At 43.3% G+C, this 23,036-nt stretch overlaps 1 long non-coding RNA gene across 2 annotated transcripts in view; it reads right to left on the reverse strand.

Annotated features, from left to right (window-relative positions):
* Positions 1-20,788, reverse strand: part of LOC136012198 (uncharacterized) — a 175,557-nt gene extending 154,769 nt beyond the window's left edge. For both annotated transcript variants that reach the window (XR_010611606.1, XR_010611605.1), the window contains exon 1: positions 20,739-20,788. This is a non-coding gene — a long non-coding RNA (uncharacterized LOC136012198). The remainder of the gene's footprint in view (positions 1-20,738) is intronic.
* Positions 20,789-23,036: the final 2,248 nt, after the last annotated feature.

Raw genomic sequence — 23,036 nt, forward strand, 5'->3', positions numbered from 1 at the left:
CCCAGCCTACAGCAAGATCAGATCCAGAGACAAAACTCCAGCACCCCACAATCTTCCCACAGCCACCAAGATCTCACTGAACTTTCCTCCTCCATGTGCAGCCATCTCCTCAGACAGGGATCCTGCGCTGCCAATGCAAAGTGTGCGCCATTGAGAGGACCAGGTCCTCACCAACACTGCAGCAGAGGATCTCAGAGGCATTACACAGAAAACGCCTAGGAACAGCAGTATTTTAACTCCTACAGAGCTAAGCAATCCCAAAAGTGTCCTGTTGCCCCCTCTTCTTTAGCAGGAAGGGGATGGCTGTTGATGAAACAAAGTGACTCCAAATCTGTTTCCAGATACTATCTGTGCCATGGTAAAAACTGCAGTAAGCAGAGAGCTGGAGTGAGTGTGGCATTTCCCAGAGGAACTCTGGATAATGAATAGAAGCCAATGAAATGGCTTTCACTGTGTGAATGAAGTAGATATGTTCATTAGCATAATGCCTTTTAACAGGAAAATTCGGCTTCTGACAAAATTATATTCTGTGAGCCAAGGTCTACTTTCTGATTTTGGTTTCACTTTTCTGGAGTGGGGTGTGTTTGGATTAAAACACCTTTAAAACACCTGAGCTCCAAAATCTTCTCATTAATATCTTTCACAAGGGCACCTCTTGCCAGAAATAGCTGTTTGATTTGCTTGCCTATTCTCCCTCACATACTGAGGCCTTGCCGAAGAGCTACATCTTCCAGAATGGTCTCTCAACTGACACAGGAATCCAGAGTGATGGTGTGTGAGATGCAGTCTCAAGTGCAAGAAGCAGCGATTTTTCAGATTGGTCTGTCTGAGCTGGCACCTGCAGTGCCTGACAGGACTTCCAGCTGGAAACCTCACTCTCTTCAAGTGATTTTGAACATCTGGTTACTTGTCACCACTATCAGAAGTGTTCCCATCCCAAGAATGCCTTTCTCTAAATGTTTTTGTTACAGCTTCATTTGCCTTCACTCAATAAAGCCACACATTCAAGACAAGTAATTTAGATACAGATTTTGGTAACATCTCATTCAGATATTTTTGCAGATGGAATATTTTGGATTTCATCTCAAAATGATATCCTGGAAAGAAATGCTTTACTTGCAGAAATAATTTCAAGCACTCAAAAAGAAACATTCTCCAAACCACCGCAATGCCATATCTCAGTCTAGCCCATACAAAAATATGTCCAAATCTTTGTGCAATACTGTGATTTCCAGCAAAACAGACTGTTCAGTTCCAGTCTTTTTCCATGATGAGTATGAGCAGAACCATATCTCTCCTGATTCATGGAACTTCTTTACAACCTCATCTTCAGAGCATCTCTTCTCCCATTGTAGATGGCACTTCACCAAGTGCAAGGTAGGATGCTGCTGTGGGATGTACCAATAGTGTGCATTAAGTTGTCCTTCTGGAGAAATCTTTTCACTCACCTGAAATCCCATTTACTTGAAATCAGAGTCTCCCCTCTTCAAGTGGTGCACAAAAGCCCCCTCAGTTCTCATACCTTTCACCCTGGGAGTCTGAGTGAACCCTTTTCCTAGTAAGCTGCTAGGCAGGAGCATCTTTTTTTGGAGCTATGTGTTGTTCCATAAGATAGCAAGAGGGAAGCTATTTTCTGATATAAAAGATAATTTATCTCCCTTGACAGATTTCAAGGCAGTTTTAAAACTCCTAACAATATGCTGGGTTTTCCCCATTATAGCTCTGATAGAGAAGGAGTGATAAGACATGTCAGCGTTATTAACCTGAAAATGTTGCAGAATTCTTGAGATGTAACCCAAAGCCTATTAAAATTCTCCTTGTAACCCAGAGGTCACTAAAATAAAGTGAATATCTTAATGATGCCATGCGCCTTCATCATAGGCACTGGGTGTACACTCTCCCCTTTCTGGCTGAGTGCCCAAAGCCACCAGCACACCTTCACCCAACACACATAGCGAGCTCTCAGCCATGGCTGAGATGCACAAAGTCTTGATGTTTATGTTAAGACTGTAGCTGTCTCAAGCCGACTCTTCCTTATGCCTGACCAGTTGCTGACCAGTACCTCTGGCTGAAGCTTTCACACAAATCACACCTAAACAGTTCTCATAATATACTGGAAGTGAAAGCCATCCTTCCTCTAAAGCAGTACTGCACATATTTAAAGGGAGATGGGTTTTCTGTATCAAGAACCCAGCCTTTGTGGGAACACATGGGTCATTCTAAAGTAATTCTAGATTTACCCAACCCTCATTCAACACAGCATTGCCTTTAACAAAGCAGAGCAGACACCTGAGAGTCAGAGACAGCTCTTTTAGCAGCACAGTGCTCAGGAAGGTGGCCTTTAGTATGAAGGACAGTATCCTCTTCAGGATACAAGAACTCCCACACTCCCTTGCTTCAGGCTCTTTTGCCAGTGCCAAAAGCTATGTGTTACTGACAGCCTATTAGTTAGGCTTGTGCAGTTCTAGAGTCCTTTTCCTGTTCATAGATTCATGTCAAGAAGCTTCTGATTTTTGCACGTTTCCAAGCAATTTTTCACAAAGCACCACTTTAGTATAATGATAGTTTGAGTCTCATGTTCAGTCTGTGCATAATTTTATTAACCAATTTTACTAAAATTAGAACAAGGAATAAGTTTTCTTGCCTATCAAAGGGCAAGTGACAGCAAGAGCTGCAGGTTAACCAAACTTAATCACTGATATTCAGCATTTCATCTACCCTGCATCTTTAGCTGTCTGTGTAGGAAGCTGGTGGAAGAAGAGAAAGGGAGGCAAACTGAAATCCCTTTCTGACTGCAAGACATTCATGGTCTCCAATTCTAAAAGCCAAGCATGTGCTTTCCAGCTACAACAGAAGCAAAATGAAAGACCAGGTAAAACTTAAATATTTGCAAGGCCTGGTACCACAAACACAGAGATAGGGGGAGAGGCAGGAAAAAAAAAAAACAGTTTAGAGACAGAAGAATCAATGATCTAAAAATCAGTTACTGCTGCCTTGATTAGCTGAAGTGGGACAGAAAGCTCTGAAGGTTAATACTACTATTTAGCTGCCAAAAACAATGAAGTTTCAAAAGAACTGGAAAATAGTTTTCAAGAATGTAGCAGGTACATTAGGGTTTGGAGCATGTGGATGTGGCTATCTTCACACATGTAAAATTTGATGAAGGTTTCTTTCAATACTACGGAGTATTATTTTGACTCTGACAAGAGCTTAAGCAGTGATTCAGGTTATCCTGAATTTCTAATCTTGAGGTTAATTGTCAGTTGTCACTGAGAATGCCTCTACCAATTGGTGAGTTTGATTAGACTTCAAGTCTTTGGCACTAAGCCTCCGTATTTGGATGAAAACCAGTCTTCCCACAATCATAACATGCAACCAAGTTAAAGACCTTTTTTTACCATTTTGATTGCTATGCATTATAAGCTGAATTTGACCATTCATTTCTCATATTCTTTGATATCACTATGTAAAATAAACAGCATATATTTAGTCAATAACACTAATTAAAAAAAGAAATCTTAAGTCTGTTCCCAACTCTTAAACAATCTGTGCAAATTTGCACAGACAAGGCTGGTAACAAGGAGAATGCCCTGACCAGGGATTTCCAGACACAATTCTGTCACAGTCAGGGGCTGGTAGACATTTCACTGTTTTCGCTTGCTCTCCTGTTTGCTCTTTCTGGCAGATATCAGATCTTTTATGTGTTTGCATAACTCCAAGCGCAACCTGGCACTGATCTCAACTGAAGCTTTTGAGTTCCAGTATCGTCAAAATGCTCACAAATCCAGAGTACGTTGAAAATCACCCAGGAGTCTTGTTTTGTATTAATATAGATTTGCTTAATGGAAAAAATTGAAAGTTACGCTTAGATCTTGGAATGCTTCCTCTATACATTATTCAGCCTGGCAATGGCATACTGACTTGGCTGGGCTAAACATTTAATTACGGATTCTTTCCCTTCTTTGTTTTCCTGATGACATTTAATCCTTTCAGCTATTACAAATAACTCCAGAACTGGGTGCTCTTTACCCAAAGCACAAGTTTTTTCATAACTTTTTTTTATTGAAATGTTTGGGGATCCTGGTGATTTTTTTTTAATCAAAGCACTGGGTCAAATTGACCAGCTGGCATAAACAGACCTGACTGCATTGACAACTGTGGAGTTATGTTCATTGAACATGCTGCCTTCATTTTACTCCTCTCAGAAATCAAAAGAGTGGCTCTTTTCTTGCCAAGCCCCTTTATGCCCTTCTCTACCAGAAAGCAGATTAGATTTCCCCCAGTTCTCTTCCCCTGAAACCCTTGCCTACCAGGACTAGCTTTTATTTTCCCACGCTCTGTCATCTCCACTTGTGAAAAGTACAAAAAGTAAATATTTCACTCCTCTACTCCTTTCTCAGAGAGCAGAAATCCAGCCAGGCTGTACAATTGGATTATCCTCATCCAAGGATACAGACATCTATCATTTACTAACTCTTAAAGTCAAACAAGCTATGCAGAACTCTGTGCAGCACCCCTTTATTCAGTCAGGCTGGTGAATGGGAAATGACAACAGCAGCACAATAAATTTCGGGCCCTTTCAAGACGTTGACTTTGAATGTATTTTCACAGGCACAATGCAACCCCTGCCTCTTTACCGCTTCTTCCTCTGTGGTTTGGGTCACATTCAGATGCACAATGACAGACATAGTATTGAGTGTGTGAATCCCAACTGTACCAAAATGAGTTTGGTCATGCTCAGCAGACCTGATCTAATGGCTGTGGAGCTAACAGAAAGAGTCCTCCTAGTAATTGTAGTTAGCTTTGGAGCAGGGCTCCCATGAGAAGTGGTATCAGAATCCATACCTGTGCTGGACCACTGGCCACAGAGCCTGCACAAAGAAGCTGCAAACAAGTTCACTCCAGTCTATTCCTCCCACATCTTGTTAAATGCTAGAGACTGATTTCAGCGCACAGGGAAATACTTCAGGTGTTGCACTCCCTGCTGTGTCAAGTACATCTGCCCCAAGTCCTGCTCTGACCTCTGATTGCATCCCAGCAAGAACAACATTCGACAGTGACAAAGACATAAGCAGTAGATCATCCACTCATTCCTGAGCCCTCAGTGGCTTTATTTGATCTCCTGCTTAAAACTTACCTTAACCCTATGGGAAGGGAAGGCATGCCCTGAAGTACATGATACTGGTGGGACAGTTTCTCTGGGAAACCGACAAAGGACTCCCTCTGTATGAGACAACTGCTTAGAATATCCCAAACATCTCATCTTTTCTCCCAAGCATGTCTGCTGTCCTCATGCCCTGTTCACTTTGCTCTATTTCTGTTTATACCTTGGTTATTCCTGTCTAAGCCACAGCAGTCAGCAGCATGGCAGTATCTGGCTTTCCATACAGGTTACAGGGACAAAGGATACCACGTAGGCTTTTCTAGGAAAAGAATTTATTCTGCAGAAGTTTCTTTCATGCTGTCTGTACAACTGCTCGTCCATCTGACCATCAGATTCCTACTTCTAGGAACTTAATTTTTCCTCAGACTGACAGAAGGCTCAGAGGTAATTAAATACTGAGAAATCCTAGGGAAAAAAATATGCTGGAAATGGGAAGAGACGGAGCCAAATTAGTGCTTCAGCTGTCATGTGAGCTGAAAAAGAATACCTGCTTTTCACGGCAAGCAGGCTTCTCAGCATCAGCACATATGAAGCAACCTGCCACAGCAAGTACCAACTCATGACTGCCAAGTAGTTAAAGGGCACAGAGGAAGGGGAGAGGAACCTACTGGTCGTGTAGGAAGAGCTAATATTATGAAGGGAGGGGCAGAGGTTAGGAAAGTAGGATACAAATCCAGTGGCTCATTAGTTCTGCCGCTAATGGAACAATTGCTTGGCATCACCTTCATTGCTGGCTGCTGAAACAGCAAAGTTTAGCTCAAAATGTCACGAACATCTTTCTAATACCCTACCAAAGAAAAACACCTTTTTAGCAAGCAAAAAGGCAGCAAAATAGCTCCAATAGGCAGGAATAAGCTCCCTCCCCAGCAACTGTGAAAATAAGCAAGGTCAGACACCAAACACACCATGTTTATGGTCTAAGCCAAATTCCACTCATGTTAGTAGGAAAATGTTTAATGCCCTCCAGTTGTGACCTCTAGCCACCCTTCCTTTAACTGATGGACAAGGGTAAAGGAGTTGATGTCATCTACCTGGACTTGTGCAAAGCGTATGACACTGTCCCACACAACATCCTTGTCTCTAAATTGGAGAGATATCAATTTGATGGATGGACCACTCGGTGGATAAAGAACTGGCTGGACGGCCGCACACAAAGAGTTGTGGTCAATGGCTTAATGTCCAGCTGGAGACCGGTAAAAAGTGGTGTCCCTCAGGGATCAGTGTTGGGACCAGTCTTGTTTGACATCTTCATTGCTGACACGGACAGTGGGATTGAGTGCGCCCTCAGCAAGTTTGCCGATGACACCAAGCTGTGTGGTCCGGTTGATATGCTGGAGGGAAGGGATGCCATCCAGAGGGACCTTGACACGCTTGTGAGGTGGGCTGATGCCAACCTTATGAAGTTCAACCATGACAAGTGCAAGGTCCTACACCTGGGTCGGAGCAATCTCAGGCACAGCTACAGATTGGGCAAAGAAGAGATTCAGAGCAGCCCTGCAGAGAAGGACTTGGGGGTGCTGGTCGATGAGAAAATGAACATGAGCCGGCTTCAGTGTGCGCTCACAGCCCAGAAAGCCAACCGTATCCTGGGCTGCATCAAAAGGAGCGTGACCAGCAGGTGGAAGGAGGTGATCCTGCCCCTCTACTCTGCTCTTGTGAGACCTCACCTGGAGTATTGTGTGCAGTTCTGGTGTCCTCAACATAAAAAGGACATGGAACTGTTGGAACAAGTCCAGAGGAGGGCCACGAGGATGATCAGGGGACTGGAGCACCTCCCGTATGAAGACGGGCTGAGAAAGTTGGGGCTGTTCAGCCTGGAGAAGAGAAGGCTGCGTGGGGACCTCATAGCAGCCTTCCAGTACCTGAAGGGGGCCTATAGGGATGCTGGGGAGGGACTCTTCGTCAGGGACTGTAGTGACAGGACAAGGGGTAACGGGTTAAAACTTAAGCAGGGGAAGTTTAGATTGGATATAAGGAGGAAATTCTTTCCTGTTAGGGTGGTGAGGCACTGGAATCGGTTGCCCAGGGAGGTTGTGAGTGCTCCATCCCTGGTGGTGTTCAAGGCCAGGTTGGATGAAGCCTTGAGTGCAAAGGTTTAGTGTGAGGTGTCCCTGTCCATGGCAGGGGGGTTGGAACTAGATGATCTTGAGGTCCTCTCCAGCCCTAACTATTCTATGATTCTATGATTTTCTGCAAATGTCTGACACCCTCCCAATATACCCTTTACAGACACCTTATTCCTCTACAAACCCTTCTTTCCTCTGTCATCTCCCTTTTCTCCCCTGATACCAGCCACACATTTTGACCCTCACCCACTGTCTTCTCTCTTAGGCAAGAAATGTTTCTGGCTCCCTCTTTTCTCCTTTCTGGTCCCAAAAAAGACTGAAAAGATGTAGCTGCCAACTAAGACAGTCTCTCCTAACTCACTGTCAGGCTTAACACAGCCCATTCAGACTCACAGGGAAACGTCTGTCAGCTATCTGCAGACCACTTGGCTGTGAAAACAGCAGAGGAATGAAAGCATCTCACTACTTATCTTTACAGCAGCAGACGTGCACTGGAGATGGGCACCAGTTCATACCACCATGACCACAGAAATGAGGATCTGTGGGAGACTTCAGTATATGACACTGCATGCACCACTGGCTTGGTCCAGATCAGTGGGACAACACCATCCTTCACACCAGGAGGCGCTTCTCTTGCAGCTCTGTCCTACAGCTCAGCCAGAACCAAGATGAGCCTGCTACTTAGACCACATGGATAGCACAGTGACCTCCCACTGCATTTCTTCTGCTTCTTCATTCAGCTTTACTAGCCAACATAACTGACCTACTGGAGACAATTTTGGGAGATGAGAAACCTTTGTGCACCTAATTGGACTTCATGTCCCTGTCTTTCAATGCTGACAATCAACTGGAACATCAAGCACAACAGCTGGATATGCTTTGGAGAGGATTGCTCATAACAGGCAGGACAACAGCACCCTAAGGACTTAAGGAATTTCCCAGTTCTGCAGCAGCTCTAAGCCTGAAACCCACGTGTACCACTTCTTAGACTCTGGCACCTGGGGAGTCCACAGCAGCAGCAGTATGATTCATCTGCCCCTCTTCAGAGTGGGGAGCCAAGTAGTGCACAGTCTGCTCTTCCACAGTCCAGGGAAGGCAGCAACTCAAGCATGATCTCAGTGCATTCCCACAAAGCTACCATGTTCCAGGTTCCCAAAACAAGGGAAAAAACCTTGTGCAGAAGTCAAACAGGAGAAAAGAGGGAGGAATGGAATAATAAAACACTCTAAATCAGAGCAAGGCAGACATTTTTCAGTTGACAAGTTTGAAATGAGCCTTCTCCCAAATTTCTCCTGCCTCAGAACCCACAGAGGAAGAGAAGCAAGCTGCATGGAATGTAGCACAGCACAGTGTTATGCCAGCATCCAACACTGGCTCCACCAGTATACATTTAAAGGGGGATCAAATCTCTTCTCTGGCACTCCTTCCAGCTCTGCTGGTGCAAGCTAGTTCTGTTCTTTCTTGCTAACCCTGGGCTTACCTTGAGCAAGGCCTGCTAAACTCAGCAGACTGCACACCATGGAGATCAGTCTGGCAGATGGGTGGTCAGTGAGTACATGAGATTTGTTTGACTCAGAACCCACCCACGACCCTGGTGGAAAAGAGAAAGCAGTGACTCAACAAAGCCCTGTGTGCTTGTCAGGTCTTCCCTGTCACTTCCCTCTTGACATTTCCATAATCCTGCTGTGCCTGCAATTAAGAATTTAAACAAAACGCCTGCTGCTTTCCTCCTCCTTCATAACACAGAGTAACAAAACTCCACAGGCACCAACTCCTGCTGAAATGAAATGATAGAAATGAGCATCCGAGGTCAGAGGCTTTTTCACAGCTGCTGAGGGATGCGAGAGATGAAAGGACAGGCGCGTCAGAATTCCCTCCTCAGGATGTGAAAGTGTAGCACGCAGCCCGATTACGTATTTATTTATGGGGAGATACACTGATAGCATCTGTCAAACCTCATTGCAGAGCTAGGGATTGTGCTAGTCAAACCGTGCTCAGCCCTGTGAATTGCCTTACTGGCTCCAACAGTAATCACCATACAGGCAGTGGCAGGTGGGTTTAAAGGTCAGATGAACCATTCCTAGTGGAAGCCAAGGCACAGAAGCCTCTCCTGCCTGCAGGGCTATTACACCTTCAGTTCAGAGAAAGCCTGCAGACACACACAGCCTAAATTTTGGCAGCTTTTATTCTAATACCAATTATTTTCTTCTGGCATCAAATACAAATATGGGAGGGGATGAAAAGCAGTCTCCATGGCTTCTGAAAGAAAAGATATTCTCCAATTCAGTGTATTCCATAGTCTTGGTGATATGTACTTGGTACACTTAAGAAGGGGTCTCCTTTCCAACTGTAGCAGCTTGTGAAGGGCTTATGGAGTAAACAGGATGCTCAACATCTCCCAGAAGCTGGCAGGCACCATTGATACATCAGCCACACTGATGCATATCAAACCCAGACACAGTCCTAATATTTTACATCACAACTTGTCATGCACATGAACCAAATCTCATTGTTCCCCTCCAGAAATACATCACTCACGCTTTTAAGTGACCTTGCCCTTGCTAAGACATTTCAGTAGCCCTGACTGCTCCTTTTGATGCCTGGTTTCTTGCAACAAGGAATATTAGTGGTGCTGCCCATTTACCATCCTCTAATGGGTGCTTCCAAAATCCCTCATCATCTCCCCTAGTTTTGACTGACCAATATAATTATGTCACATGCATATCTTGCCAACCTAATTCCATATTGATAAATGTCTTTACTTTAAATAATGAATGGGGAGAGCCAGGGACAATAATTGCTCATTATTTTCCCATTATTTTTGCTTTGGTGATATGTAAATGAACCAAGGATCTTTGCAGTTCTCTATTTTGACAATTCAATGGCATTAGGCATTTCAGCAGTTGCTTTAACAAGTCTAATTTGATAGGTTTATTTCCAAGAAATTATGCCACCAGCAATTTGTCTATTTACTCACGATCCCTTCGGCATTCAGTCTGCAACTGTCTGCCTGTATACCGCACTAGAGAGGCTCAGGGTTTTGCCAGTTCCTGTCCTGTGATCCTTATTCTACAGGATACAAAAGAATAATAATTTAAAAAGAAGTTACTAGAAACACCACAGTCCTAAACTAAAGAGACCAGGCAAAAAAAACCCTATGATTGATACCCAGTCCATCACAGCAATTGGCACCTCCTGGCCAATTCCACCCCCCTCCATTTATATAGCAGGTATGACCTATTGTGGTATGGAATATCACTCTAGCTAGTTTGAATCAGCTGTCCTGGCTATACTCCCTCCTGGCTTCTTGTGCCCCTCCTCACTGGCAGAGCAGGAGAGACTGACAAGCACTTGATCAGGCAAGTGCTACTAAACACAACTAAGACACCAGCATGTTCTCATCATTATTCTCCCACTAAACCCAAACCACAGCACTGTACCAGCTACTAGGAAGAAAACATACTCTATCTCAGCCAGAACCAGGACAAATATCCATTTGGACAATCTGGCAGAGCAGGATGAATTCACCCATTTATGTGTTCATCTAGTTAGCTAATGCCCATTCTGCATTACTGAAGATCTGCATGCCTACTGCTCAGCTGGGTCAGAAAGCTCCAGCAAAGGATCAGGCCCTTTCTACTGTGCCACAGCATTAGTCCTTCATGCTGCTAACAGCTATGATACAGCTCCAGAGGTCACTCATCCCAACTGGAAGGTAAAGATGGGAAAGAAACAGGCCATCCTCAGGAGCTGGTGCTGAAAGACTCACACAGCAAAAAGGTTTTGCTAAAGAGGCATTAGAACAGATGCTGCAGTTGAACCCACCACTGTCCAGTGTGGGAGCCCTACAAAAGGGGAATTCATACCTTGAAAAGCTTAAGACTTCTGGAAGCCCATGTATATATTGCTTTATATTTTACATTGTGAGCATTTAGTGGTGCTGAAAGGGTGACAGAAGAAACAGAAGTGCCTCAAGATGCATAAACAGTAATTAGTGTTGTGCCATCAGACTGCTCAAACACAAGAAAATATACTTGAATGCCTCACAAATCACCCTGTTTCTGGAGTTAATGGGTATTGATCATTCTGCTCCAGCATTTCCACCTGCTCACTGACTACTAACCCATTGCTGCTGGAATTAGAGATGTCAAACATCCATCAGTGCAAAGACAAACAGACACACATCTTTCTGAGCCAATTCACAACCAAAACAGGGACAAGTTCAGGATCTTGTCATCCCCCTCAGCAAAGGGAAAAAAGAGAGTTGTCAACCAGGCATTTGGAAACAAGAGGTCACAAATCCGATCACTTTACCCTACCCCAAAAGCTGCTAGATGAGAAGTCCAGCAGACAAACAATACTTTTCCTTTGATTGATTTACACATTGTGGAAGTTGGAGTCAAGAAGAAGAGAGCAAAGAGAAACCTATTCTGGCCTGACTACAGTATCTGCTTCAAAATTGAAAAAGTCCTTTTGGAATGCTTCTAAACTTCTTAAAGAAGTTAAAGAAAGGTCTGAAATGAAAAGTCAGCTCAACAGAAAAGCAGCAAAAAGGAAGAGTTTGCAAAAATGTCAGCAGAAAATCCTTGTATTTTTCTCCCCAGGGGTTTTTGTTATAAAACAATCTGGTGCAATCACTCAGGAGTCATGATTAGCACCTGTGTTAGCAAATCTTCATTTGGAGCAGAAACAAATAAAATGCATTAAAATGCCTCCAAGCACAGCTCATATGAGCAGAGGAGGGCCCAGCTCTGAACCAGTAAGAAATCAGTTTCCTTTAAGCACTTCAAATGGCTTTGCAGAGAATTCCCCTCCCTTGGCTGGCCTGAGGCAGAGGAGGAACAGTGACCACAGGCTTCTCTCTCCCTCTTTTCCTCCTATAGGACATACTTTTGCCCTACACTGACCTGTACAGTACAGTAGCAGCTACAGGGTAGCACTGCCCTTCATTCATGAGGGGATGGCATCAGCTCCTGACTATCATTAGATGCTGGACTTTCAAGCACAGCTTACGGTGACTGCAACAGTTTCTGGATGTAGAAGTGTGAACTAAGCTGCCTTTACCAGGCATCTTACTTGGAAAGAAGCAAGTATCATACCCCTGCATGCTTTGCATTCCTCTGTCTCTCAGGAATGCCCTGTATGATTTTATGCACTGGGAAAACTAGAACAGCTATGCACCTTCTGGGCCACTGTCAACTTGCAGGGCACTAAAAGAATTTAGCTTCTCTATGCTCAGTTAATCACTAAGTATACAGAGGCTTTGTTGGCCTTCTCCCCCTAACCACCGCAGATTCTTCACATTTGCCATATTCTTCTTATCAAGATGGTGTCAAACTATTCCATATATTTTCTGCAGTTCTCCAGCACCTGGTTTGCACATACCACTGCTGTTTGCACACTGTGCCAACTATTGCCACAATAACTTACTATATCATGCACAGTATTTCCACAGCTTGTGCTAAACGGCCAATTGTGCAACTGGTTGCACATGAGCAAGGAACAGAATCTTATCTCAGATACAATCAACATGAGTAAGAGTATTAGTCCCAACATGGATCTGAGCACTTCAGATCTGCACCAGTTCTGGACTTCAAGGGCTGTCCAACAAGGTAATAGCAACAGGACAAGAGAAAATGGCCTGAAGTTGTAGCAGGAGAGGTTTAGATTGGATATCAGGAAAATACCTTCACCAAAAGGGTTATGAAACATTGGAAGAGGCTGCTCATGGAAGTGGTTACCATCCCTGGAGATATTTAAGAAACATGTAGATGTGGCATTTTGAGACATAGTTTAGTGGTGGACTTGACAGTGTTAGGTTAAGAGTTGGACTCTGAGATTTTCAAGCACTTTTCCAACCTAAATGATTGCATAATGTGACACAGATGAAAAGAGGTATAACCTCAGTGTCCTTGCCGGTGGTATCTCATTACTGTGCACCAATCTAGGCATTTTGGTGCAGGAGCCGTGTCCCAGTTGACGGCCTCTTTCAGAAGGCAGCAGCTCCCCAACACATCTTCCCTTCTCCTTTGGTGATGGCAACCTTTTGCCAAAAGGATGGGTCGGATGACATCATTCCCTGGACTAGATGTCACTGGCTGGAGCACGCATGGTAACTATACATTCATCCCATCCTGAGGCAAGCCAGAAAATTCATACAACACACTTGAACTCCCTCAGGTCTTCAACAGAGACAGAAACAGCATGTCTGCTAATATGAGAACAGCTATGGGACAACATCTGCAACATTTAGCTCCAAACAGCTTCCAAACCCTAATACATCTACAGATAGGGTCTCCCCTCCTGGAGTGCAAATCCCCCAAGCAGCATGGAGGTGGTTCTCTGAGTGACAGCACTGAACAATTCAAGAGCTGCAGCAAGTAACATACAAAGACTGCACGGATGTGATCCGAGCAGCACTTGCAGGTAAACTCCTGACATCAACCCATATCGTGTATGGACAGGTACAACAACCAGAACCAGGAGTTGTGGGAAGCAATAACTCTCTCATCCAGAAAGTTCAGGTACTAAGCATTCAAACCCCCAGAGCTCTGAGGTCCATCTCTCTGCCTGGAATAATAATGAACAGAAAGAAGTTGCTGCTTTTTAGCTACTGGTATCATGAAATAACAGCTCCCTGCTATCAGAGTGGAGCACAGAAGGAGCAGGAAAAGAAAAATATACACACCCAAAAGCACAAGCAAACCTGTAGCTGCTCAAAAGAGGATTCAGGCAAACCCAGCCAGACCAATCACTCCACATAAATGTTATTTCTCACGTATGTCTGGTACAGTGCAAGGCAGAGACTCCCCCACCCTCTCCTCCTCAGGAGGAGAAAAGGGAGGGGAAAATGAAGAGTGTCCCCACATCTCAGTGGTTAGACGACAATCTTTGCACTCTTGGCTTACAGTTTTCTGATTTACCACTGAGCTGGTTTAGCAAGGAGCTGAATTATGCACAGGCATCAGCAAAGGCTGTTGCAGCATTTCCAGCTGCCGCAGGGAAAGATTGTTGCTGCCACCTGCAGCCTAACCTCTGGAGACAACTTTCTTCTTAAAACACCTGGGTGGGATGCATCAGGCTAACGAGGTGTTGTCCCTGAAAAAGGGGCACTTGGAAAGGTTTCCAGGTAGCCAGGATCCTGCTAGTCCCACCACATGTGCCATCTTTTGACGCTAAAAGACGTACAATGCTTTGCCCCCTCTACCTGACCCTCCAAGCAAATGTGTTGTTTATAAACAGGTAATAGAAATCACTGATGAGAACAATGCAGCAGCAGAGCTCACCAGTCTGGAAGGCATATTGGCTTTATTCTGATACCATATAAACATAAACTCCAAAGCCTCAGTATGTGAAACTAACAGATCCAACAGCCTATGTGCAAGGCTATTTTTCCAGTAGGGAACATAGTGATAACATCTAGGTTTGTGCAAACTGGGTGATTTGAATCTGAGAAGAGATGTGCAATTAATACTTGAACACAGATTGGATATATGAAAATCCTCCCAATGCCAGAGGTAATGTTAAGCATCTACTTCTCTATGAAAGGAGAACAATCTCAAAGGACTTTACATGTTCACATTCTATGAAGGCACAATGCCAGAATATGGAAAATAGTTACTTTCTTTGTGAAATCTTGCCTAATCCCATTTTACTATTAAAATCAGCAAACCCCTCAATAGGAAATTGAGTTCAGACTTAAAGAAACAGTTCTGCCTTTAGAACAACAAAATCAAAACCACCCCCACCAAAACATATCCCCCACCACCTGCAGAGCACAGACAAACACATAGCCATAAACCTCAGATCTCCACAAGCTGCAAACAAAATACCAGGAAAACTGGAAAAGGAAAGAAAAAGTCACGTATAGGTAACCTATTCCTCAAACACTGTCTCAACCTGAGGAAATAAAACTGTAAGAGACCTTCCTGGCCATGAAATGAGGGCTACTGTGTCAAAAAGAAATCCATACATAGAAAGGCTATTTGCCTATTAATATAACTAAAAATGAGTTTAAAAGTCTGTAAAATGCCCCCAGGATTTTCTATGTAAATCTATCTCTAGTTTAAGAGGGAACAAAATTTATATCAAATTATCACTCAAAAAAATAGTTATGAATCAGAAAGCCCCCACAAGAGTTGATATGACAGATCAGAACCGATTGCTCTACACACAAAATAAATGGAGTCCTAAAGCATGACATTCATCTCAGCCTTACTTTGGTGCTAAATGTCTACCTATTTTGATAGAAATACATCACCCAAATAAAATTTGAGGATCTGAACCCAAGAGTCTAAGTATAAAAATATACTGCAAAAGAACATTTAAAATCCATGTCTAAAATCAGTTGTTTGACAAAGGCAGATAACACTGCTGTAATCCCTCCTTCCTGAGCCCGTTGACTTTTTCTTATAACCTCACATATGGCTAAAAGAACATTTTTTTCTGCAAGTTATATTACAGCTTAAAAGGAAGGATTCCCCTCCATGTTCTGCAATATGACAACAGAACCACAATCACAGAATACCAGGTTGGAAGGGGCCTCAAGGATCACCTGGTCTAAGCTTTAATGGACCAGATAGTTTCCATCACTTACCACAAGTCCAATGTTACCTGCTCAGACAGAAGTGAAAGCACTCAGATTTGCTGACCAGTTCTAAGGATTAGAGATACGTGCAAATTGTTCAGCCCAGCTCTGCAGACTTAAAAAAATGCTTTTAACAATTTCTATCATTTATTTTCATATACAAAAGCCCAGTCATATCCACCTCTTCATAAAAGAGATCTTATCATCCTCTTCATGCAGAAGATGCAAAGATGTCCTAATCTTTGAAAGATGTCTTCAAAACTTTCCACACTATTCATGCATGAAAATAAATCCATATGAAAGAGAAGCTCATGCTTTGAATGTTAACATACTGTAGTATCAACTATGATACTTATCGTGTAGCCAATTGGAAGTTAGCAACCACTTACAGTACAATTCCAGTAAACATTATTGCCTTTCCCAGCATATATACACACCCACACAATTAATCAGAGAGAAAAAAACCACTCTCCCTAAATAAATGCAAGTTTCTTCAGAGGGCCAGCTTTATTTTACCAGTTCCAGTATGCTTCAGAAAAAATGATCCCCACTACCCTAAATGCACAGAAAAAACAGTGGGAATGCCTTCCCCTGCCCCCTTAAGGCTGCATGGGAGTGCTTGTTCCAAGGAGAAACAGCAACCTTCCTCCTGTATTTTGAGTTTTGCAGGGGCTGCTTTGCCTGGCAGCAGCAGGATGTGCCAGTGGCACAGACACACTACAGAGGTTTTTGCAGCCCTGCACAAGAGGTAGTCAAGGCAAAGAGTGCCTGCACGAACCTCCCTCTGCTCCAGAAGGGCCAGCACTGTTCTCAAACCACCATGTAAAGAGGTACCCAAGCAGCTGTAATCACCCATGGGGAACAAGCAGGTTTAGGGAGACCCCAACAAACGGGACACCAAAGCAAAAAAAACCAAAGCTTTCCTTTAAAAACACAAACCTAAGTCACATTAATTAAACATGAAACAACACAGAAGAACCTGAGGCCGGCTTTCCTCTAAGGCTGCCCTTTACCCTGCCCACAGCAAAACCACAACCCTCAAAGCAACAGGCCAAGACCAGATTGGTGGCTGGTTTGACCTACAGAGAAGGAAAGAAATGCTAGCAAAGAAGAGAAATGCTTCATTCACCTCAAAGGAGCATTAACTGGAAGACCCACTCAGAAAAACAAACAGACCCATACAGCATCCCCACAAACATTTTTCTCCTGCGAAGACGGGCTGAGAGAGCTGGGCAAGGACCACAAGAAGACATTAGCTGACTAATTCATTCCTTCACAGTCAAGGCTTGAATGGATATTTCCGTGTAGTTTCCACACTTAGCTCAGGCAGGCACAACTCTTCCCAGAATTAATAAACCAGGATATTCCTTTCTAAACTGCTTTTCTGATGAAAAACAAGCCTTAGCATTACCCTGAAAGACTGCCTGGAGCCCAAAGCAATCTCATCAGTTCCCACATTTGTGCCCAGCCTTGGATGACTCCTTAACACTGGGCAGCTCAGGTGTTTCTGATCAGATTTAGGGCTTTCCTTTGTTTCTGGATGAAATCTCAATGAAATGCATTTCCACTCTTCTCTCTTCAGCAGTCACAGAGCAAGATGTGAGAATCAGGTGACCCATGCAAGCTTTCTGTGACTTGGTTACCATGTCAGTTTTTTCCTTGTTTATCAGATAGCTTGGGGTTTTCAGTCTGGGGGACTAAAGCCAGAACCCAGGGGAAAAAGAAAGATTTTTATATCTAGCCTTGGGTCTTGTGGTGACTAATAACTATGGTTGCAGATAGGTGCAGAGACCAGAAGAGGAAACTTATCAGTTGCTGTCAGTCCTGCCTATAGTTCTGTGGCATATTTTGGTTATCTGTGGGCAGGAAGGTGTTTTACAACTTTCAAGGCAAAGCTTCCCATTTCTCCCACTTCCTAGGGAAAGGAAGCCAATACAACAAGGTTAGGTGCTGTCAGAAGCTAGGCAGGAGAAAGGAAAAACTAGATATAGTAGCCCAGGGTCTCTTAGGCTTAAGCCACTGAGTGTTAGTTATAGATAAGGCCCTTCAAAGACTGTTTTATTTCTTAAAATAAAAGCTGGCTGGAGCCATCTCTATGAATTCAAGGAGGAAGGCTCTTTCCCAAGGCCAATATTACCTGTCCAGATGATCTCATAATACCACTGAAGTCCAACATTTCATTTGGCCTTCCCAGCAGACCTGACCCTGAAGGAATATTTTCTTGGCATGAATTGCAGAGGAACTATGAAGAGAAGGTATTAAATGCTTTCAAAGGAGATGACAGCAGAAGGGGTTTCTGTTTCTCCTTCTTGGTGATAAGGAAACAAACCAACAGAATTTCATAGATCCATGTTTGTTAATGATCTAGGAACGCAAACCCTGGCTACAGATACATATTGTTCTTTTGAAGGAGGTTCTGGTAGCTTCTGCAAAAGAACATATAGAAACCTAAAGCTAATATTATGCTAAATAATGAGAGATGTTTTCTCATTCCCGTGTATTACAGATGAGGGTGGAAGACAAAGGGGATTAATGAAGGAAAATAAAGTAGAAAATAAAACTTCTACATTTTCAATAAGTGATGAGTTTACCATAAGGAGGTTTAAAAAAAGGATAAAAAGGTCAGTGATTGGCCTCGGCAGTTAGTCTAAAATTGAGGGCCAGAAGACACAACCTGAAGATAACTGTGTGATGGAAGTTTGCACAACAGGATCACAGAAAAGCAGCGGCCTTCCTAATAGAGGAATGAGTTGGCCCATGCTTCAGATGGAGACCATTCACATACGCTTTCTGTCTCAGGGTCTGAAGGTATGTGAACTGTGCTCTGAACACAGGGCAACAGCCCATCAGTGTGGCTTAGTTAAAGAAAGCTTCCTAGACTGGTGTGTCTCTTTCCCTCTATTTCCTCACTCCCTTTCTTGCTCCCAAAGGTAGGTACATTTTCCCCAGCATTTTTAAGACAGGAAAATGAATTGTCTCAGCAGCTGGTACCTTTTCCAGAGCTTCTAGACACCTGAAAAACAAATGCAGAGGAAAACCAGGAGGAGCTGAAGTACACATCTGCCCTGAGAGATGAGCACAAAATGCAGTTACATTACCTCAAGACAAGTGTGTAATAGACATTTTCCACCTCTCCTTGATTTAATTCAGGCTGTTTTCCTTGAAAGTGGTAAGAAATTGGAATCCAAGTCCACCTCAAGGTTTTAAAGCTTTTTGATATATCAACACTTCAAGCAGAAACTTTGTTTTCTAAAAGAGCCCCTACAGAGCACACCTAGTGTGCACAACACACCTGCTTTGAAAGATGCTGACAGCAGGGTCTCAGGATGGAACTAACCCATCAGATCTACTGCTCACATTGGTCCCCTTGAACACCCACACACTTTGAAACCAACCCACAAATGCTTTGGTCTGCTGACAAACTGCTGGCTTTGCACAGGTACATAGGTGCACACAGGTACAATGAAATTTGGGGCTCAAAATCCTAGCCAATGCACATCAAGGATGCAGCCTTAGCTCAAACAATTTATGCAGTGGTCACTAGACTCCGTGAAAACCCATCTAGAGGAGCTTCCAGGGGATGGAGAACCACCATTAGAACCTCATGAAGGTCAGCAGCAAGTATTTCCCATTGGTTTACTGAGATTCCCAAGAAGCTGCATATGCAGGGAAATTCTTAGGTCAAACAACTCCAAATTCGGACTACTGATTCTACGCTGCAGAATGGTTCTTTATTGTGAGGCTTTTTAGAGCATGTTGTTTGGGGAATGATCACACTTATATGTGGTCTCAAAGGCAAATTTCCCTCTTCACCAAGGAAAATATTGTAACAATATTTTCCTTTGACCTTCTTGAAGTGTTTTAATAAGACTGAAACAACCCATATTAACTGAGATTGAAATGGTTCATTTCCACACTACTGCTCCAATTCCTGCATGATACGACATGAATACAGCACAGCAATTTTACAAATGGTTTCAGTAATGTCCCACTAAAGTGTGCTAAAAATCAATTTCTGAATAGAGAATTCTTTCCTTGAGAAAATACCCCTGCTGCTGTAATACCAGCTTGTCTCAAGAGGCTGAGTTCAGAGGACACCCCACAAACCCCAGTGCTTCAGCAGCACTCAGGTTACATGCTTAGAGGGTACGACTATGAGAATGAGGCCCTGAAAAATAGTTTGATTCTGTAGTGCATATACAACAAAGCTGATCCTTCACAGCAACACCTGATGCTACTAAGGAGCAGTAATGACAATTATACTAACAATGGAGTTGGGTCCGTCTAAATTTAAAGCACAAAAGAATGCTTTTGGAGGACAGGATTTTTAGGTCACCTGTCCATCTTGGGATACCTGGAGATAACAATACATGCAGTCACCTTTATAAGACCCATAGATTGAAGTAGGAAGAGCAAAGACATTTTAAGAATCCAGATCTGCTCAGAAATTCTCCAGCCTTCCTTTCTACTTAAGGGAATGGGGTAATACGTTATGTTGAGTATAGGAATCGAACAGAACATAAATGTTCAAGTTCCAGCCATTCTTCAAGAGATCAGAGGGGCTGGAGACAGCCAGGCTTCATTTCTGGTTATAGACAATTCAACACAATAATACAGTCATGCTCAGTAAGAGCTTTCATGGTTACGGATTCATCAATAGCGTGGTTCATTGAAGCAACAGAAATACAGATTGGGAATTGCCATTGACAAGCTCACTAGTACTAATGCTAAAACCCAGAGCAAACTAATAATTAATTGAGCTTCTATGGAAACATAACCAACTGGTAATTCATTAAGCTTAGTTTCACAAGAGTATCATCCAATGCAGCTTCAGGCACAAAACTTATCAAAGAGGTGCCCCTGCTTAGGGGAAGATAGAGAAGCCAACAAACTTACTTGCAAAGTTAAGTCATGTTCTTACCCTCTGATACAGTGAAGTTCAAATCCCAAACTACCTGGTGCTGCTGCCCTGCACGGTGCAGAGAAGCACTTCCTTAGTCTGGGGTATTTAAGAGAGGGATAATGAGAGCCCTGGTCAGGCTGCGCATGGGCAGAACAGAACCATGAAACAGCACCACTCCCTCTTCCACCTGGCTTAGGCAGCATATCAGGCATCCACCTGATAGGCTAATCACCCCCATCAGCAGCCCATCACCTACATCAGTAGTCCATTATGCCCATGAGGGCTTTGCACCACACCTTGTTAACCCCTTCACCACCAATCTCCTATAGAATAGCCTCAGTAGTATTTGCTGCAAAATTCGACGTTGCCAGTAAGCAGTATATGACCAGTAACTGCCCAGATAGGATAGACTATAGAAGGCTTTTGTGTGTCGCTGCTACTGATAGCATTTAACTAAATGTATGCAGCGTGGAAGATTCCCTCCCTTAACCCTCTTGGCCTGTCTACTCGTTGCCAAATAGAGATCAAACTATTTTATATCCGCTCTTTAGAAAATCGCGATATATAGAATGCTTAAGGTCCTTTCCAAACCTATGATACGCAGGTAGACTCCACAACTCGTTAAAGTTGTGAAGTAAGTGTTTTATTCAGCGCTGAGGTGCATGGGGGAATCACTCCTCCAAAGGCATGAGCACCTCAGTGTTGTTCTCCTTCATATTTATCCTCTAAACTATTACATATTCATGAGGTTATGCAACACGCCTATGCATATTCATTACCTATCCCCGCTTCATATTATAATGAGATAAAAGGTCCTTGCTTGCATAGTGTCTCCTGGTGGTCGTGGGCGAGGGTCTCAAGATGAAGTAAACAAGTCTTCTCTGAACTTTTCATCTCTAGTCGTCGTGCATGTTCCCTGGTGATTTAGTCACTGTCCAAACAGCAAGGCTGATTTCAGCCAGTTTAGAGGTCCAGAGAACAGGAGTTCTCTTCCTCTTATCAATAGCCTTGGTCCTTCCACCCTGCTCTGGCAAGCAGTTGCTCCAGCAAGTGTTGAGCACTCATTTGTTGAGTAAGCAGGAGTAAGCAGTAACCAAGCGGCTTAACCCTAACCCTCCGTACATCGGTTAACCCTTCACACCACCTAGCCATTCTATGATTCTGTGATTCGGACCAGGGATGTCCCCCAGAGGACAACATGTGAAGAGAGATGCACCCCCCTTATCATGGGAAGTGTAAAAGGCTTTTCAGATTGGTGCTCACCAGGTGTATTCTTTCCTCCTTTTAATCCTTGTCTCTCTTCCTTCTCTGCAAAAAATATTCCTGCCACCTCCTGGAAGTATCAGCAATTGCTGCAGTGCCCCTGCAAAAGGAAAATGCCTTGGGAGCCAGTTTGAAAAGCTCTAGGTTTGGGAGTAGATGGGAGCTCACACAAATCTTTTCCTGATTATGGATGGATTTCCAGCTCATACACGGCGCACATCAGAACTGGGGCTGTGTCTTTTCACTGCTGGTGTCTCTCTCCATGTGTGCCTGTCTTGCTTTAAAGAGAAACACAGCATGGTGTTTAACAGTGCCACAGAAAGTGCTGGATGTCAGTGCTTTTGCCACGTCATTGTTTTCTCTTCAAGAAAAAAAAAGACAGTAAGAGAATTTAACTAAAGCACAGAAAATGAATGAGATTGAATAAGATACAAAGGGAGGTATGTGTCTGTTCAGTCAACATTACAAAGTTTGGCTGTGTATTATTTGTGTTATAACACTAACGTCCAGCAAACTAACCGAAGTTCACGGCAGGTGGTATGCAAAGACAGCAAATGACCTCTGTCTTCAAAAAGGTATACAGAAATTAATAGTACTAGTTTGAAGTGCCAATAAACTTTGAAGTGAAAAAGTATCAGACTAGTTCTAGGGATCAAACAAATATTTGAATGCAATTTCAGCAGGTTATATTCTTTCATTTGAGATAACTATATTTAACATCAACTTTGTTTCAGCTGAAATTTTACCTGAGATAATACTCTCAGTCTTGGATGCTTACTTCATCCATGAGCATCGTTTTAGCTCACCAAGACTCCCATGTCTCTCCAGTCAGTTTTATTTACCAGCTTGGAACAGCAAAACCTAAGGCATGCTTTCGAAATACAATACTGCCCTGTAGGTTATAGCAGTAGCAAGTGCTGAGGTCAAGCAGTTATGCTAGATAACAACACAATCCATTTGGACTTTTATTATGTCAAAATGTCTCACGTATTTATCGCAAGTTGATCCTCCATGAAGATAAGGATCCACAAATCTTACAGCAAACCTGAGGAA

The sequence above is a fragment of the Lathamus discolor genome, chromosome 3 (assembly GCF_037157495.1).
Source record: "Lathamus discolor isolate bLatDis1 chromosome 3, bLatDis1.hap1, whole genome shotgun sequence".
Lineage (NCBI taxonomy): Eukaryota > Metazoa > Chordata > Aves > Psittaciformes > Psittacidae > Lathamus > Lathamus discolor.